This window comes from Peromyscus eremicus, chromosome 7, assembly GCF_949786415.1.
Source record: "Peromyscus eremicus chromosome 7, PerEre_H2_v1, whole genome shotgun sequence".
Taxonomy (NCBI): domain Eukaryota; kingdom Metazoa; phylum Chordata; class Mammalia; order Rodentia; family Cricetidae; genus Peromyscus; species Peromyscus eremicus.
Window position 1 is genome coordinate 10,396,319 of NC_081422.1, and position 20,590 is coordinate 10,416,908.

The 20,590-nt window shown below is 44.2% G+C and overlaps 1 long non-coding RNA gene across 1 annotated transcript; it reads left to right on the top strand.

Annotated features, from left to right (window-relative positions):
- Positions 1-7,188: 7,188 nt before the first annotated feature.
- Positions 7,189-10,365, top strand: LOC131914586 (uncharacterized). The gene is made up of 2 exons (XR_009380169.1): positions 7,189-7,324; positions 10,283-10,365. It is a non-coding gene; the product is annotated as an uncharacterized LOC131914586 (long non-coding RNA).
- The last annotated feature ends 10,225 nt before the right edge of the window (positions 10,366-20,590 follow it).

Consider the following 20,590-nt stretch of genomic DNA (forward strand, 5'->3'; position numbering starts at 1 on the left):
ACTTAAAGCAGGAATGGAGCAAGAATATCAGAGTCAGATAACATAAACAAAATCAAATCCATGTAAACTAAATGTTAGTAGAAAGGATGTAAGTGATTAAGATGTAAGATATCATATTCACTTTAAATTTCTAATTACTGAGATTTTCTTACATGCACATAATGTGTTTTGATCACATCTGCTCTCCTCCCTCTCCCTTCCAGTCCCTCTCACACCCCCTTACACTCCACTTCTCCCCCCAATGCCATGTGCTCTTCCTTTAAATCCATCGAGTCCACTTAATGTGCATGGGTGTGGCCGTGTGGGAGCATGGGCAGTTCATCAAGGGCTGATTCTCTGATCAAAACTCATTCACCTTCTCCTAGAAGCCATCTGTTGCCATAGGTCCACAGCTAGGGGTGGGACATCAGAAGGCCCTCCCCATCTCTGCTGGAGTTCCGTGGGGCTCAGTCGTGTGCAGGTCTTTTACATACACGTTGGCCTCTGTGAGCTCTTATACGCACCAGCCCTGTAATGTCCGGGAAACACTGTTTCACAATAGCTGCTTACTATCTCTGGCTCTAACAATCTATCTGCCCTCTCTAGCATGATCATCTCTGAGCCCTGTGGCAGGAAATGTGACAACGATGTCCCATTTAGGGCGGGCTCTAATTCCACTGTCTCTTATTCTCTGTACTTTCTACTTGTGAGTCTGTATTAATTTTCAGCTAAAGGAAGCTTCTCCGGTGAGCCTTGATAGCCTATGGGTACAAAGATAAGGGCTTAGGAAGAGTTTAATACTATGTCCATTTAGCAGAATAATAGTAGTAGTTGCTTTCCTAGGAAACCCAGCCACAGGTTCTTGTTGCATGAATCCCAAATGGTCTTTTAATAAAAACCTGGAGATTTGGGGGTAAATGATAAAAGATCAGAGAGACAAAGGAACAAGCCACAGCCACGTCTCACCTCGCTAACTCCACAAACCCTCTGACTGAATGCCTCTGAGCCCTCAGCCGAAAGGGGCCTCTGTTCCTGTCTCCTCCTGCCTTATATGCCTTTTTTGGCCCAGCCGTATCATTTCCTGTCTCAACCTTCCTAGTGCTGGGATTAAAGGCGTGTGACTCCCAAATACTGGGATTAAAGGTGTGTGCCATCACTGCCTGGCTTTGTTTCCCTTTTAGACTGGATTAATCTCGTGTAGTCTAAGGTGACTTTGAACTCACAGAGATCCAGCTGGATCTCTGCCTCCCAAGTGCTAAGATTAAAGGTGTGTGCCACCACTGCCTAGACTCTGTTTAATATAGTGGCTTGTTCTGTTCTCTGATCTTCAGGAAAATTTTATTTGTTAACATGTAAAACAAAATATCACCACAGTTAACAGTTAACATTTAACCTGGCCCAGTTAACAGGTATGAGTTCATTTTGTGGAAGAGGTTTTAAATCAGATCTGAATGTGATTGGTTACTGCTGTAACATTTGTAACACTACTGCACATTGGGCATATCTTGCTAGGCCAGTTATTATTGTAGCTCATGCAGTTGACAGCTGGATAAACTCAATGGTTACTTTTCTTCTCTGATAGTATGTACAGCACCTTCCAGTGCTATGAAAGCTGGCCAGTAGGGGTAAAGCTTCCAAGTCAGTATCACCTTGATTTCATTTCTCTAACCTGGAATTCAAGTATGTGGGGTCTTCAATAATAGGGTCTTATCATCAGATCTGGAAGGTTACTATGAGCAATGGCAAAACCTGTAATTTTTTTTTTTTTTTTGGTGGTCTAAGTGATCCCACTGACCAACAACTTGAAAGGAGGTAAAACACATCTGTCACATTTGTTTGATAGCCTATATTGTCTTGGGGGAGACACTGCCCTCTTATTATAGAGTAAAACACACACACACACACACACACACACACACACAGAGTAGAAAAATTATCCATGGCATATAGTAGTCAAAACACTAAATGTATAGAACAATTGAAAGGTGCAAGAGAGAAAGATCAAGTCATGAGGTTTATCATAATAATGACTGATTTTTCAATGGCTATTTTCAAAGCTGAAAGATTTTGGACCATGTTACCATGAGTTTTGAAAGACTATGTAAGACTGTCATAGTCAAGGGGGGAAGAAACACTTTCCATAATAAAGCAAACAAAAGGAATTGTGACCACGACAGCCCTACAGACAATACTGGAAGGAATTACTTTGGATTGAAGAAAAGCACAGTCAACTTTTAACTCTTTTTGACATGCAGGGGTTTAACTCAGAGCCTCACACATTCTAGGACAGACCTCTACTATTGAGTGACATACTGATTCCCAGCTCTTCATTCTTTTTCACCTTTTCAGTTAGTTCATAGTGGGTATGTCTGTGTACACATGGAAATGAAACAGTATTTGTTATCTGATAAGCAGGGCAGAAGGAGATTCAGGAGAATGAATCCCTATGCCTAGGGAACATAAGACATGATCTGCTAATGCTTTGAGCAGCAGGACCCTTACGTACGTGATCCTCCTGCATCTTCCCAGTGTTTCCACTCAGTGCCATGTTCATTTAGAAACACTAGAAGGGAGGCAGTTGGCAAATACCTGGGAATTTCAGTTCAGAGTTGTGTGAGGCTAAGACACTTTCTCATCCTGTCTCAGGAAACGCCCAGTCCAGGGGATGCAGTTAAGGCTGCTTTGATTTCAGCACTATTTAACACTTTTAGATGTTACTTAGCAGAATTGGGGGAGTTTAATATAGAAGAGGAGAATTGGAGTTAGTTAACCTCAATCATCCAACATGTACTTATTGAATTTCTAGTTTACATGGGGTACAGAGCAGCTAGGATCCAGCTTTCACCTGACCTAGCCCCTGTTCTTACAGTGCAGGGTTTGGAGGAAGGAACACAGATCATGGCAATACATTCTGTTCAGTGCTGTGATAGGGTTGAACACACACGGGTGCACACAGGCAGGTCTTTATTCAGCCCTTAGAAGGTTTGAAAGCCTCTAGGGTAGCTTACTGGGATAGGAGGAGTGAATCTGTGTGAGCCAGGTGAATGTATATGTATATGTAAGGAACAGAGGGCATGACAATGAAGGAGGCGGAGGTAGAGGTGGAAGTGGGGGTGATAGAAATAATCTAAGCAGAGGGGAACTTAATGGCAGGGACATAGGCAATGTCACACGGCCTCAAATGGCCTTAACATATTGCCTACTACTTGTTATACTTGTTGGGACACGAGCATGTAGGCAGAGAGGGGCAGTTATTGAATGTAGGGATAATTGGGCAACATAATCCAGTAATTACTGTATGAGCAAGAGATGAGAGTTATTGACCCAGAAATTCCCTGTAAAGGGGCTTTCTCTGTCCTTTCTGTTCCCAGAGATGGCTTGTGTTGATGTCGGAGGGGAAATCTGTGCTTTCAACCCTCCTGTCTAAGTAGGTCAGTATTTGCTGACACTCTGGAAGCCCGTGTTATTTTTCAGTCTGCTAGAACACTGCGCTAATGAGGAGTAGGTCATGGGTTTAATCCCCTCTTGGGCCTCTTAGCTTCTCTCTGTTCTGTAGCCTCAGACAGAACCCTTAACCCTGTGCTGGGCCTTCTCAGATGCCAGTGGCTAGCCCAGAAGGCTGATGAGACCTCTTGGGCAGATTAGAGAAAACTCTTCTCCACTCAGCTCCTCCCAGGAGTATGACTTCCAGTGAGAATTCCTGTGACCTGCCTTCATCTTCATCAATGTGATCATGGTTTGCCGAGAATACTCAAAGCATTTACTGAACTCTTACTGTATCTCTCACCTCAGCTCTTGCTGAACATTTGCAGAAAGGCTATAATTAGAAAATTCTTAGGTGGAAACTAAAAAGATTTATCAAGTGTCTGCTGAATTAGGAGGGTCTCACTAAATTCTCCAGTAAGAGGACCCAAGGCGCTAAGCCACACACATCAAAGCTCAATCTCAAAAGTCCGTACATAATGTGATCATTTTGCAATCCATAGCCCCAGGCCTAAGCTGGGCCTCTGTGTGCTCATCACACAGCTAAGCAGAGATAAGTTCATTTAATGTTCAATAAAACATGTCAAAACTCAAGCTGGCCAAGTCCACTTCCCTATCAGTCCAACCCGATACTGTACAAGCTCTTGTGGACCCTTGTGACTGCCCACCAGAACTAGAGCATAAGATCACACTACAGAGGACACCACACAGCTTGATTGTAAGATGTAGAGAAAACAGGCTGGCTTTTAGCCAGGAACTTCCTCCCTGCTAACTAGCATCCAGCACACCAGAGGGTACTAAGTGGGCTGTTGGGGGAGAAAGGGCATCATTGATCTTGCCAAAGGTTCACTGCAAACCAGATATGCTCACCTGTGCAACTGTACCTTAACTGCTGTGGGGCTAACCAACTGTCCTGGTTGCATTTTAGGACTGCTCTGTGGAGGTGAGGGGAAGGGGCAATCCATCCTGGAACCGTAAGCCCAGCTAACCACCCAGTTCTGGAATAAATCAGAGATACCTCTTCTTTACAACGAATGGTGGTGAATTAGATTCATGTCTGCCCAAGATACAAAGAATTTGTGTCAGCTGTGGGCTCAACCCTAAACAAATCACCTATACCACCCTCTCTAAGGCTCAGGGAACATTGCGGAAGAGGGGGTAGGAAGTATATAAGAACAAGAAGATGGAGTCAAGGGCTAGAGTAGACAGGGGTGGGAGGCAGTTGGGATTGGTTGGGATTGGTTGTGCACATGGGTGAATTGCCTAATAACAAATTTAATTAAAAACTTCAAAATTATTTTAGTAAATGAGCTCATTTGCATTTTCATATAAACTTTAGAATATTATTATTTGTGTCTGCAGAAACAGTTGTTGGGGTTTTGACAGGAATTGTGTCGAACCTCCATATCTACATAAGGAGAACTGCCACATTTACTGTAGTGAATCTTCTACTCTATAAAGAGAAGAACAGAACTTCATGTGTTCAGACCCTGTGATGTATTTTTACCAGTGTCTTATAGCTTCACAGCACACATTTTCTTAGATTCACATGTACTTCTTTTACTCTAGAGTGAATGTAACACTGTCATACTTAATTTTTGTTGGTTTCTGTGAGCTTTTTGTTAGTATATTAATGTATCATGTCTGTGTTTGGGTTTTTATCCTGTATCCTTGCTAAATTTATTGATTACCAGAATTTTTATAGATTTCTGAAACCATTCTGCATTTTATCATGATACACCCTTCTGTCTTCTCTCCACATGTCCTGGGACTCCTTCTTTCCTGACCTGTTCTGATGACATTCTTCAGTCATTCCTTTCCATGTCAACCCATGACAAACTGAACCAGTTTTCCCAGTTGAGAACACCTCCTCTCATGGTTCTTTTCACCCAGGATGTTTTCATTAAGAATAGAAAACTACTTTTAAATCCTGTTCTTTCAGTATTTGAAAAACATGGGGCTACTTTGTCTTTGACCTTATGACTTCTGAGGAGAGATGAACTATATGGTCTTAACTGTGTTCCCCTGTGAGTGCGTGTCCCTTTGGATGCTTTCAATATCTTAGCTTTGGTCTCTAGGTGTAAATGTGCCTCCCGGTGGGTTCCCTGTGGGTTTCCTTGTTTAGACCATCTCGGCTTTGTTAATTTGCTGGAAAGGGAATCTGGTCTTTGAAGGTTGTGCAGCTGACAAGTAGAAACATGCAAATTAGAACCAGCCACTATTTCGAGTGTCTTCTCATGGCTCCTACACCTTCAACATAGGTTTCTATTAGCTAGATTGTCTAGCTTTCAACAAGGATTTCTTCTGGGAACCCATGAAGAGGTTCCTGGTAAAAACCATGTAAATTGTTATCTTTTATAATAAATATGTCTTACGTGGGTTTACAACTTTGACACGTGTAGAACAAGGGGAACAGGGTTGTCATTTTAACACTGGCTCTTTTCAAACCTTCTTCTAACAGCCAGATGGTAAGGCATCCTTTTGGGAGAGTACTTGTTTACAGGAAGATTTCTTCCTAGATGCATTTCCCTTTGTAGAACCTTTGCCTTTGTGGAGGGTACGAGGGTTCACATGCTCTCAAACAAGCATTAGAGAAACCAGAAATATTAAGCATGCAGGCTTTTCTCCTCAACAGAAGGGATTTATCCTTATTCCATCCAAAAGGCTGGAGGAGTGCATGTTGATTAGTAGCCCAGTGATCTTTTACTATCTGTAGGGCCAGACCTCACCCAAATAACCCACTCTTTTTTTTCTTTTTTGAGACAGGGTTTCTCTGTGTAGCTTTGGCGCCTTTCCTGGAACTCACTCTGTAGCCCAGGCTGGCCTCGAACTCACAGAGATCCACCTGCCTCTGCCTCCCGCATGCTGGAATTAAAGGCATGCACCACCACCGGGCCACAAATAACCCACTCTTAGGAAAGAGGTTGTTGTGGTTTTTTTTGCGACGCTCTTACCCTGTGAGGAAACGTCATGAAACACGACAGAATCCACTAACGGGTTTTATTAAGATAAGGGAGAGGGACAGATGTGCACGGGCCTGTGGAAAGACACGTGAGTAAAGTGGGATCGGGAACCATGGTGCTGGCTTATAAAGGCTGGGCCGCGCCTGCGCACACAGGCCCATGTGGCTATTCCACACGTGCGTAGATCACATGGTTGTGCTGCATGCTTTACGAAACCACAAAAAGCCACGGGGTCCTGGTCACGTGAGACGTTTTGACCCGGAAATGACTAGGCGGAAGTGACTAGGTCCCGACCGGCATGTGTGACCATGCCCAACCGTGGGAACGTGTTGTGAATCCATATCAGAGGTCCCATGTACTTTGCAAAAGAGTTTGCCATGATGCTTATTTCAAACCCTTCCTCCCCAGACCCTTATCCTGAGCTTTGTTGTGATAATTGTCAGGAGGAAACTTTTTTTCCAAGTTGTACTGTGCTTAAATATGTTAAAAGTAAATCACTTGGGATCAGACTTCAGAAGTATGAACAGCCTGGCTAACTCAGTCGTATGAGCTGAGTTTCCTTCTTACCTTACAAGAACTGAGGATGTTTCTCTGTGGCAGGAGAGCTTCACTACTGTTCGTTATCCTGCACACTTAGGGCACACTCTTAACTTCTGTGGGAATAAGCTTCCTTTTAGTTAACTGCCCCCCCCTCCCCCCGCCTTCCTCCACATGTAGGCTAGAGGTTACCAGCTGTTGTTACTCAGGCACTGTCTACCTTGACTCTTTTGAGACAGGGCCCCTCGCTAAACTATAACTCATCACGTCAGCTTGGCTGGCTAGCTATTGGACCCCCAGGATCTGTCTCTCTTCCCAGCTCTGGGATTACAAGTGTCTACTGCCACATCTGTCCTCTTCATGTAGGTCCTGGGGATTGAATTCACATCCTTATGTTCACAAGGCAAGCATGTTACTGAATGCATTGTCCCTCCAGCTCCAGATCTTTGTTCTCTGGTCTGCAAGGCAATAGAGCTAACCTACCAAGTCATCTTAGAAATTCATCCAGGGCTCAATTATTTGCTTAATATAAATGTTTGATGAGTCTATTGCTATAGTGAGTAGATATACACAGCTATAAAATGAAGTGTCAGCTGCTAAAGAATTCATAGTTTACCAAAGAAAACAAAATACAAGTTAAACATGATATGTTAGTAGATATAAGCCAAGGAGGTGTAACTAATCCCAGTTTTGGGGGGTGGGTACTGATAAGACCTTAAGAGGTCTCAGGAGTGGGGATATGATACCAAATTCCAAATGAAAAATTCAAGTTCATCAGTTCATGGGTGGCAATTCTAGTAGGGAGGAGGTTCCCAGCAGAGGGAGGGGAAGCCTCTGTAAAGGTCTGGAGGTGCGGTGTGCACGCTGCCTCTGGCATCTCTAATTGAATTTGACTGGGGCTCAGGGGACATAAGGTGGTATGAGCAGTTAGCGTTGTGACCATGAAGAGGCCATTCTACCTCTTGCTCACAAGGGAATCTGAATGTGACAGTGTGGGGAAGAGGTATTAATTTATATCCAAACTGGAAAAGCACTCCAAGTAGGAGGCTGGCTGCTGCTGAATCAGTTAGTTGTGTAAGATATGTGTCAGATCCTGTGGGGGGTGTGCAGAAGCATGGCGGCGGCTGGACCTGCTCTCAGACAGTGGGGAGGAAACCTGCTGAGTGAGCCTTTGGAGTCCCACTGTGGGTAAACAGCTCTGCTTAGAGCTCTAGCCTCTGGGCAAATAGCAAGTTGTTTTTGAGGGGAGGAGACTCAGCTGGTGGTAGCTGGGGTTGGAAGAAGGAGCTGCCTAGGCTTGCTCAGGTTTTTGAGTTCACAAGTAGATCACAGGAAGCTGAGAAATCCCAAGAGGCGGAGGGTATGGAGAAGAAAGTCTGGCCAAGGCCAAGGGGGTGTTAAACCTAAGCAGGTGAACTGAGAGAGGGATGCCCCGGTTCCCACTAAGCTTCGTGTGATGGTCATGAGATGGTATAGTACACGAGTCCCCTCAGTTCAGCACTTATGGCTCTTGGGTGTTGAGTTCCGGGTTGAGCCCCTTCCTTGAAATTGTAGTAACAATAGCTGACATGTTTCTGAGCTTGTTTTGTCTCATGTACTGTTTTAATACATCAATGATATTTCTTAGACCATTTTCCTCCACTTTCCTGGGAGCCAGAATAAAAGACAGAAAGGGGCAGGCTTTTTTTTTTTTTCATTGTAAACCTTATGCCCAACCTCTACAGATGATTTGAGAAAGAGATAGGGAGTAAATTGGTTAAGGTTGGACAATTTAAAACTAGACTGAGTAAGGAGAGTGCGGAAGGGAGGAGAGAAAGAGAATGAAAGTTGTGGATATTTGGAATGTGTACAAGTCATCCTTAGTGTGGAGAAAGGGAAATATCACAGAAGACGAACAATGAATCAAGCAAGACTGTTTTCATGGTCTCATGAACTGTTCAGTAGGCCAGATACATTAATCACCCACACTCTTGGGCATTACATCCTAACCTGCTCTTCCAATCATCAGCTGCAAATCATTTTACCTCTTGGCATTAGAAGAAACTCCTTGTTCAAATCTGAAGCTTGCTTCTAAAAGACTCACATCTTATCTCATGATGGAAAGCTGACAGTTGCTTTTTCTCTGGGGTTTATATGTCAAGGCACAGTGATTGTGCTGAGGTTAGACCAGAGCATGAGAAGATAGTCACGAATAAGGTTCCAAATGCTTCCAAGACGTGGATTCTAAACCCCGGTAAGATGGCCACCTGATTCAATCCTCAAGCAGGTGCAATTCGGGAATGGAGCTGAAAGCCCTTGTCAAGCATCTGGGAGAAATAGCCCAACTGTCCTTCAAAGACTCTGGGTTTCCCAAGGATGGGAGCCAGGGTCTTGGAGGATTTGGGGTAGAAGTTATAGTCAAGGCTTTGTAGCACTTCTTGAAAGGTACATCATTGGGCCAGAGACAAGAGTTGTTCTGTCTGAGCTTTCTCTGACCTTGAGAGGAATGAGAATTATGATAAATTTAGGAAGAACGTGAGACTGGAACAGGCCCTCAAGTGTCTCCACTAGGAACAGAGAAATGAGCAGACCAAGCAGGCCAACACTTGGAGCTATGTTGAGAATCTTAAGAAGACACCTGCCTTAGTCATGGTCACTATTGCTGTGATGAGACACTATGACCAAAGCAACTTGGGGAGAAAAGGGTTCAGTAGGCTCATGCTTCATCACTGGAGGAAGTCAGGACAGGAACTCAACTACAGCAGGAACCTGGAGGCAGGAGTTGATGTAAAGGCCGTAGCAGAGTGCTGCTTACTGGTTTGCTCCTCACGTTTGCTCAGCCTGCTTTCGTGTAGGACCCAAGGCCACCAGTCCAGGGATGGCACCACTGGCAATAGACAGGGCCCTCCCTTCCTCACTAATTAAGAAAAAAGCCCCTACAGTCTTGTCTGCTTAAAGCTCAGTCTTCTGAAAGCATTTTATCAATTGACAACTCCCCCCACATACACCCCCGGTCAGATGACTTGTGTCAAGTTAGCATAAAATCAGTCAGCATAACAATATGAGGGAACGGCACCATCCATGTCACTTCCTGTCCTGCTTAGCATAGGCTATCAACTTGCATAGCCTCAAATCTTCTGGGAAAAAAAAATCTTTATTGAGTAATTGTCTTTATCAGTTTGGTTTGTGGGCTTGTATATAAGGATTGTCTTGATTATTAATTGATGCAGGAGGGCTCAGACCACTGTGGGTGGCACCATTCCCTGGCAGGGGGTCCTGACTGTATAAGAAATTAATGAGTGAGCCAGCAAGCAAGTTTCCTCCGTTATTTCTGCTTCCAGATCCTGCTGGAGTTCCTGATATAAGTTCCTGTAACAATGGACTGTAACCTGAGAGTTGAAATAAACCACTCCTTCATTATGTAGCTTTTGGTCAGTGTTTTATGCCAGCAACAGCAAGGAAACAAGAACATGGTCCACACCTTGAATAACTCTACAAGTTTCTCCTTGTGATCTTGGACTGATCTAAGAATGGGTACCTTCAAGTCTACCTTTACATTACATCATTTCTACTGTATTTCAGGAAGAACAAACTTCAAATAATTGAGGTTATCATTGTCCCCAAGTACCCCAGATGGTCAGTTCATACATTCTCATGTTCATTTGTTCCACAGTTGTTGACAGAATGTCTTGAACTTAACTTCCTTGGTTCTAATGATCCTGGACTCCCCCAAGAGACAGCTGGCAGGAAGACATCTTAGAAACACAGAGACTTTTTCCTGCAGCTGGACAAGATGGTGTGGAAAGGGCAGTCACAAATTTCAGGACAGCCAATGGCTCGCTGTAGACAAAAATATGAAGAAAGCCCTGCTTTTCACACTTGTCCCCCTCCGGTGACTCAATCATAGCAGTTTGTCAACTTTTCTTGTGGAGAGTGAAGTGGGAGGCCGGTAGTAGCAACACTGGCTTCCAGCTGCCTCCAGTGCCTCATGATGATCCGGATTAATGTTCCAGGTTGGGCTGTTTAGCTGTGTCACCGTCTGAGATGTGAGAGACCACAGAGCACTTGATGTTACAGAAGTAGTGAGCTTTGGAATCTGCCAGGGTGAAACTCCTGCCTTTTCTATATTGTTGCAGAATAAGATAGAAGTGAGATTTTTGGTTCACGTCCATTGAAAAGCTCTTTCTTATCTCCAGAGTGTCAAACATGCTTTGGGAGTGGGCTAGGGGTTTCCTGTCCTCAGCCTGTCTCGTGAGGGGAGGCTGATGAGAAGTAGAGATGGCTTCCTCCATGCTGTGCTCTCAGCCTATTTAGCCAAGTGCTTTGGATTCAATCTTGTTTTTAGCTCCACTCTTATAGAGGTAAAGAAATTACTGCATGATCTCACCCTTGGCCCGCAGCCCTGAGCTATCATGATAGCAGAATCAGCATACCAAATGCAGACACCTTCATTCTCATCTCAAAATGACTGGATCTGAAAACAGGAGGCCTTTTTTACATACGAATTTTATTCTTAATGTTTCAAGCCTGTGGCTTCCTTCTGAGGAACTTCTTTGGTAGAGTAGAGAAAGGGAAGGGAGGAAAGACAAGTGAGGGGGGGGGAATAAAGCCTTTACTAACACACTCAAGCAAACTTCCTCATGTGCATCAGAATTCAGGTGAGTGCATACCCGGGCCTTTGTGAAGGGCACTGCACAAATGCGTGTGGACCTTTCCACCCAGTGTTTTAGAAACTATAGTCACCAGGAATACAGCAAATCTTTGCTCTGCTTTTGAACAAAACAGGCCCTTTTTTGGTACTCCTGTGTTTCGGAGTTCTGCAGCTCTCCATCCTGATGTCTCACTTGCTCCAGTTGGCAGCTTGCCCTACAGCCCTTACCCTTGTTCCCTCCAGTGAGTATGCCAGGCAACATGTTTGCTTTGCCCAGAGCCTCGGGGAGACAGCAGTTCCAGCTCTTCGCTGGATGTAAGCATTTCGAATAAGCCTTGCATACTCAACAGAACCCTGAGGAGCTGCACAGGAGGAATCTGGATGAAGCTGTGAGCCTGGCTCCACCTTCATCTCTAACCTGTCCCCAGTCACCCATCCTGTCTGCTCCTGAGCCCAGCGTCCAGGAGGCTAAGACCCTGGGGAGTACTGTTCTCACCCAGAGATCTGTCTTGGAATCACATTGCTGATACCAGTGTCTCTTTTTCAGAGGGGAGTGCATGGCACTGGGCTGCTGGGGAAATGCATTGCTTACCACCCTTCAGAAAGGCAGGACATGGGCTGCGAAGATGGCGCAGCTGATGAAAGAAAGGGCTTGCTGTTTCAAGCGTGAGAACCCCAGTTTAGAACCCCAGTACTCAAGTAAAAAGCCGCCATGGTGGTCCACGTGTGTCCTTCTAGATCTGGGAGGTGAAGACAGCAGGCATCTGCCGGCCAGGAGACTAGCTGAGTCAGTGAACTCCAGGTTCAGCAAGAGACCTTGCCTCAAAAAATAAGGCCGGCTAGATAAAGAGCTACAGGCGATTAATGCCCCTGAGAGAGGGAGAATCATTCCCCAGGGATACACCCCCTGATTGGTCATCCAATCCCAAGTGGTCAGCCCTGAAACTATGCATACCAGCAATGCTAAATGGACTCAGCAAGTTGTATTTATACAAGTATATGTATACACACATGTAGCAATAATAATTAAAGAAAAAGAGAGAGAAAATAGGTGAAGAGCAGTAGAGGAAGACACTCAAAATTGACCTCTGCCATCCACACAGGCCACATATGCATGCTCCTCTGTACACATGCATGTGTAAACATGTACACACACACACACACACACACACACACACACACACACACACACATCCTGGGAACAGAAGAGGTGTTTTCTGACTGAGGAGAAGGAAACTGAAAGAGGCTTTAGAAGTAGGGATAGCTCAGCTCAGACGGCTGGAGAGGAGCTTGGAGGGAATGAAGATCCCAGCAGGCTTAGTCTTACGTGGTGCTATGAAAGGCCAAGGCCTCACAATAGCGCTCTTCTGCGCTTGTCCTCAGGACTACCATCTATTGACTACTTTCTAGATGTCTAGACAAGTATGTATCCTGCTCAGGGCTAGGAGTCCATTGATGGATTCAGCTTCTTGCACAGGTATTCAACAGAACAAACAATTAAGAAATGTTTGGTGGCCTCAGTCTACCTGTTAACCATGAGCAGAACTCAGCAGGTGGGAGAGAGAATAAGAAGGCAGTGAGGTGTGAGGCAGCTTCACGGAAGAGAAGGGTATTTGGCCCTTCTGTGAGTCATGTACCCTAAACCCTTTTAGGAAGTCAACATAGACTTCTGAGAACCTCAGCGCAGGCTTTGCTGTCAAGGCAGGAAGTAAGATGGCAGCTGACCGCCTTTCCGTGCTCCCTCCCCTTACCTTCTTTAGGCTCTATGGGATGGAGGGCAGCAGATCTCTCTTTAGATACCCATCACCAAATTGATGGCTCTGCCTGTGTGCACAACCCCATATTTTTTCCATTGAAGAGGAAACCAGGACATGAGCTAGTTCATCTCTTCTTACATTGACCCAAGGACTTGTTCCCATAGTCACCATTAAATTATCTCCTCTGTCTCCTTCATTGACAGTTTGTCCTCTGCAAAGTGATTTCCATTAATGGAATTCACTCCAGTGCCTCCCATCTTAGCTGCCAATGCATTTCTCTGCCCTATTTTAATCAAGGCTCTTCCAAGCATCGTTACGTATTTGTCTAGCTATTAGCCTCCTACATTGGTTTAAAACATTCCACTCACATCCGTCTCTCTAACCTTCTTTGACTCTGGTCAAGGTCACTAATGAGTTTTCTCTTGACCAAGTCAAGAGTTTGATTGTATCTTTTACAGTGCCCAAGCGATGCAGTGCCTGTTCACTCCAGTCTCCAAAGCCCTGTGCTCTACTCCTGTCTCCAAAGCCCTGTGCTCTACTCCTGTCTCCAAAGCCCTGTGCTCTACTCCTGTCTCCAAAGCCCTGTGCTCCATTCCTGTCTCCAACGCCCTGTGCTCTACTCCTGTCTCCAGAGCCCTGTGTTCTACTCCTGCACTGTTACACTCTACTCTTCCTCTTCCTGAAACAATCTTTTTTTTTTTTCAGTCCTTCAACAGCTTCTTTCTGTACCTTGTTTGAATCTCTGCTTAGGGAGACCGCCCTGACATTCCAGCTGTAAATGTATCGCTTGCCATGCCCGGCATCAGCCTCTGTTCCTCACCCCACTCTGCCTTCTGTCTTAGCACTCAGCACTGCTGAAATGGTGTATTTATTTGTGGACTACTCTATGTCTGACTTGCTCTAGATCATAGATCATCAACTCTAGAACAGGGCGACTTACTCCCTCCACATGCCCAGCACCCACCCCTCAGTAAGAACTATTGTGTATTGACTGAATGAAGGCAGGTTCCCACTCCCAAGGAGCTAGTAGTCTCAGTGGGAATGATGCTGGTGGTGTGGCCGATGGTGTTTACACTCGCTGATCAGAATCTATATGAAGGCACTGTGTCTACAGGGCATGTCTACTAGGCTTTGGAGAATCCTGTGACTTGTCTACCTTTACACAGTGGCCAACAGAAAAAGCAGCCATTGAAACAAGGCCCCTCTGATCCAGTGCTGTGCTCTTCAGCCCTGAGGCCTTCGACCTTGCAGACCAAAGCGAGTCTGAAAAGGTAACCACAGTCTGTTCAGGTCGTATTCCTGAGGACACAGCAGTTCCGCCCACTTGTGGACAGGCAACACCCGTTTATGCTTGCCTGGTAGAAAAGAATGCTGACTGTACTCATTTCACTCTGAAAGCAGTCTCTATGCCAGAAGCCAAAACACACAGGCTTGGTAAATATTTTGTACTTGGTTATAATAGCAAGAACCCAAATGCAATTAGTGCTGGCTCAGTTTGATGCTGTTGTTCACCAGCTTTAGGAAATACATAGGTTCAGCTTTAGCTTGAAGATTCCCGTCAGCTGTGTTTCAGCTGAGTGTTTTAGAATTAACACCTTTTGACGTCTTTCAGCTCCTTTCTGAATTCAGTGTGGTTTGTCCTCTGTCATGGTTTACAGTCAGATTTGCTGCAAGGCCCTGACTTTGGGGTCCAGGGTCTGGGGTCTCCCAGCCTGCAGTGAATGGCTGGGTGAGGAGCTTGCTGTCTAGACTAGGAGAGAGGGGCGTGCAGCCTAGCAGAGACTGGCAGGCTCCTTTCTGACCAGCTGCAGATGTGATCTTGATATGTCTAGCAAACTCATTAAACAATAAAAAGAAACCAGTGAAATTAATTTTAACAGCAGATGTTAGGTAATGCAATATACTCAATATTATTGCAATAAGTGGTATCTATGGCTATGTAATTATTAAGTCTGGTTATAGTTTACATCTATAGCATATCTTAGATTAGCTAAGCTACATTTCAAGTGCTGAGTGGCCACATAGGGCTGGTAACTTTTGTGCTAGAGAAGACATCTCCTAATAGTGAGAGTGGGTTTGGGTTGTTGAGACTGAGATCTTTATACTGAGCTGAAGAGGCCCAGTTGAGTGTCTCTTGGGGTCTGGCAGAGAGCAGATCTGATGCCATCCACTGACCTGCTTGCTGTCTTCACATTTGAAGACAGTCTCCTTTTGTGTCCTTCCTCTCTGAACTAAATGCTTCCTAGCATTGCTGACTACTCCTGATGGTGTCATCTTGTTCTTGGGAACAGATTCTAGATTTTCAATGTCCATTGGAAAGCAGCCATGTGCAGACCCAGCACCCTCAAATAGATGGAACCCACGAACTCTCGGTCCTCTGTACATTACTCCTGGGGTACAACCGTCACAGTTCCTTTATCTCACGGATGCCTTACTGTGGTTCCCATGGCAAATCTTGCTTCTGCTCTTATGTGCACTATGCCTGGATACAAGCCGTACTGGGCACATGACCCTGCTACATTTGTAGAATGCAGAGAAGAACATTAAAGAAAATGCCACAGTTAAACGATGTAAGAACATTCTAATGACTGCGACATGTGTTTTTTCTCTTAGCATCAGAAATTCCAAGACAGCTTTTGATACATGATCTAGTATACTAATGTAATAGACCACCCCAACTAATCATTACTAATATTTTTTTAAAATTTAAGTAAACTTTGCAAAAGCTTTTATGTCAGCAGTTAAACTTTTAAAAGAAAGACTTATTCATTTTTATTTTACATGTATGGGTGTTTTGCCTGCATTGGCATCTGGGTACCGGATGTGTAATGGTGACCATGGAGGCCAGAAGAGGGCATTGGGGTTCCCCTGGAACAGGAGTTACAGGCAGTTGTGAGGTACCACATATGTGCTGGAAACTGAACCTGGGTCCTCAGGAAAAGCAGCCAGTTCTGTAACTGCTGAGTCACCTTTCTGGCCCCTGCAACTGAAATTTGAGTGTGTTCTATCTCCAGACAAAGCCTTGCAACTTCAGAGCTCTTGGGTAGTACATTCTGAGTGACTGTTCAGTGACTTCTAACTGCTGGATATTTTCTTAAACCGGTCTACATCCTTCCATTTACATTGCCTGGGGCTGCCTTCTCTCTGTCTTTACACAGGAAGTTCCTGCTCACCACTGTGTTTTTTTTTTCTATGTCACCATTTTTTACCATATTTAGGATGATTTGTAAAAATATTTTCATCACATGTCTTCATTTTTGTGTGTGCATATGCTAGTCAGAGGACAACTTTAGGAGTCAGTTCTTTCCAAACATGTGGGTCTTAGGAATTGAACTTAGTTTGCCAAACTTGGTGGCGGGTGCCCTTACCTACTGAGCAGGCTTGTGATTTGGGACAGTTCTTGTTTGTTCCTGCACTGCTGCATGCTATCCCTATGGAAGCGATTCCTTTGTCATGTGTGTGTGTGTGTGTGTGTGTGTGTGTGTGTGTGTGTGTGTGTGTGTCTGCCCAGTTCTGCTGGATTACAAATTGTATTAAAGACAGGGCTCAACCCTGGTAGATGGTGTCTATAGCACGGTAGAAAGTAAGTGCTCAGTAAACACTTGCTGATTAAATAATTGCTAAGACAACAGTCATCAAATCAGCATCATTCCTGCTTTAAAGTTGAAGCAGCTGGAGCTTGTCAGTGGCCAACAAAGCTGTAGTTCGAGATCAAGGCTTCGGAACCTGGATCTAATGCTGTCCTAAGAGAACTAGGTGCGCATACCTCAGTGTGCTCCCCGCTGTCTGCAGCTCCTCAAACACAGGCCTCTGTCATCTCACTGCAGAGAAAAGCTGAAGTGCAAACCCCGGAAAGGCAGACAGCACCATAAAGGAGCACCTGACAACACCGGCTTTGAACAGGGAAGCCACCGGCTCTGGGCGGACCACAGCCAGCATGAGCCTAGCACCCTGTGGTGCAGGGCTTCCGAGTTGTTTCCATTAGTCTCAGCTTCCCATCGAAAATGCTGGCTGGTTATTTGACATGCTTTGTTTTTAAACTGTTTAATAATAATCCCCCTTGCTATGTAGTCCAGCATAAGAATAATGATAATTAATAATAATAATAATAATTTAGTTTAAATAGTATTAATTTTGCCTACACAAATTAGACATGTTTATTGTTGAAAATTTGGAAAAGTATAATTTTAATATCAAGTAGAAAAAATTATCCCTAACCAAGTAATCCTTTATTTTCCTTTACAAATACTAACACATTCTCTAATTTGACATCTGTCATTACATTTTAACATAATGTGTTGAACATTAAATATAATATCACATGTTATACATATATGTACACACACACACATATATGGAGAGAGATATTCTTATTGTGTATGTTTGGTATTTCCCTGCATTAAATCCTCTAATTCATATGGCAGTATTTATTCTTGGACATTAATCTTTGTACTTGGGACTTTTTAAGGGGCATTTTTTCCTCTAATTTATTTGGTCATATGCTGTGCCAGGTCTTATGTGGATAAGTCCCCTCAACTGAACACACCTCAAGGCACTCACAGGACTTAGTCCTCAGAAGTAATCGGATTAAACCAAGGAATAGAAGAATTCCTGCCTCTTAAGTACCTAGAGTGGATGGCCACTGGGGTTCTTTTTATTATCTCCCCATTTTCTTGCTGTCTGAAAAGTGAGCTCCAGGGTGGGGTTAGAGCTACTTTGCATTCAGGCTGGTCATCTCTGTCACAAAGGCAGTAGTGACCAACAGAAGGGAAGAGAGAGACACAGAGACAGAGACAGAGACAGACAGAGACACAGAGAGCCCTAGAGAAAGAAGTAAGATGTCCTTCCATAGCCCTGAGGTCACAGAGCCTCTGGTAGGCCTGCTTCTCTAAGTAATCAGACCATGCTTCTCCCTCACATCCCCTCTGTGAAGGCTGTGACATCCTTCACAGATCTCCAGGGAGAGAGCAAACCCTGCCCCTCCCCCTCTCAGCTGCAAGATAAAATGATCGCCCTACCAAGTACCTGGCTCATGCCTGTCAGGAGTTGAGTTGACTAACCCAGACTAAATGGTGTGGAGCTTCCTGCCACTCCTTGAAAGGATAAAGAAGACACAGACTTCTCTGAAGGCTTGCTCTCTCTGCTTCCTTAGGTCTTCCTATCATTTTGTACACAAAGGCTGTATCTCTCTTTACTCTTTACCTTAAACTGTCTTTTAACATTCTCATAAAGTTTGGAATGCTCTCTACCTTTCTCACTATGTCTTCAAGGCTCCACCACATTGTCTCTGATTTGATGTGCTGTCCCATCAGATTGCTCTCCTGCTTCAGAGTTCTGTCTTGCCTCTCACTCCAATGGTTTGCCTCCCCACCACCTCTCACCCCCATAGTTTACCTCCCCCTACCTCTCACCCCCCATAGTTTGCCTCCCCCTACCACTCACCCCCATAGTTTACCTCCCCCCATGTTTTCTAGGTTCCTCCCATCTCTCACCCCCATGGCTTCTAGGCTCCCCATCTCTCGCCCCCATGGCTTCCCTCTAATAAACCCCACTCTAAAGAGTGATTGATCTCAGCTTCATTTCATTTCCATCCAGCCTACCACCCTCTTCCCTGTTTCTTTCTTGTTCTTCTTGTTCTTCTTCTTTTTTTTTTTTTGCTTATAACAGTCCTCTCTTTTCAGTCTATTTAACTCAGCAAGGAAAAGAAAAGCAACTACCCAAGTTAACATTGCCCTGGGGCAGCTGGGTGGCTGTGAGTTGAACCACTGGCTTGTAATGCAGCTGCCATTATGACCCTCACAGGCTCCAAGAAAATGCAGGGATGAACTCACTGCACTGAACAACATGCTCAGTGTCTTGAGAACAAACAGACTTTTCTTTGGGGTTACTTCAAAACATCTTTTCTTTCTCTTATTCGGGGCTCAAGAAGCAAGAACTAAACTCTGAAGGTTCAAGGAGAGCTCATGATCCAGCCACAAACAGCCCTAGCTGCCAGTGTGAGAAAAAGCTCTTCACGTCTGCTTCCCTGAGTGGAGGACAAAGCCATTCTGTTCACAGACCTGTTTCCAGTTCTTTCATTTCAGATGACTTTTCAATAGAAATCATCTGTCTATCGACCTTCTATCTATCTTTTATCATCTATCAGCTGTTATTTATTGTCGATCATAATCTACAGTCTGTCTACCATCTACCAATTTACCTATTATCTACTTGTCATCTATATCTGTGGCTCTCAACTTTCCTAATGTTGTGACTTTTTAATACAGTTACTCATGTTGTGGTGACCTCCAACCACAAAGTTATTTTTGTTACTACTTCATAACTGTAATTTTGCTATAGTTATGTATTGTAATATAAATATCTGATATGCAGGATATCTGATATGTGACCCCTGTGAAAGGGTCATTCAACCCCAAAGGGGTCTCCACCCATAGGTTGAGAACCACTGATCTATATTTTATCATCTATCAATCGTCTATCTATAATTTATCATCTATCTGTCATTTATCATCTATCTATCTATCTATCTATCTATCTATCTATCTATCTATCTATCTACCACCTCTTGCTGTGAAATAATCCTCCTGTACACTGTGAAAATGTGTTGCTCTCATTGTTAATAAATAGTTGATTAGCCAGTAGCTAGGCAGGATTTTGGGGGCAGAGAGAATGCTGGGAAGAGGAAGGGTGGAGTCTGAGGAGTCTTGGGCCAGATATGGAAGAAACAATGTGGGAAGTTCATAGATGAGGTAATCAAGTCTCAGGGCAGTACATAGATTAATAGAAATTAGTTAATTTAAGTTGTAAGAGTTGGCTGGAGACAAGCCTAAGCTATCAGCGAAGCATTTATAATTAATATTAAGTCTCTTGCAGTTATTTGAGAGTGACTGCCAGGACAGAAAAACTGCCTACAATCTTCTGTCCTCAGTTTGTGCCATGCATCAAGTCACATACCTGGTACAAATGTCACAATGCCAGTCTTCAAAGAATCTAGTGTTAGTGTGAATCTCAGGTAATGAATAAGTGTCTAATTACAATGTAAGGGACACAATGAGGAGAATGCAAGTAAAGACTGGATTAACAAGTGCAGGACCCAGGCATGGGCAGGAAGCTGCTCAGAGAAGCTGTTCTCAGGAAGTCGCTGTTAATATTGATCATGGTGATGCGTGAGTTCCCTCCCTACTAGCCAGGCATAGAGTGTTACAGAGGAGTTAGGACAAAAAGAATGTCCAGTTGGGGAA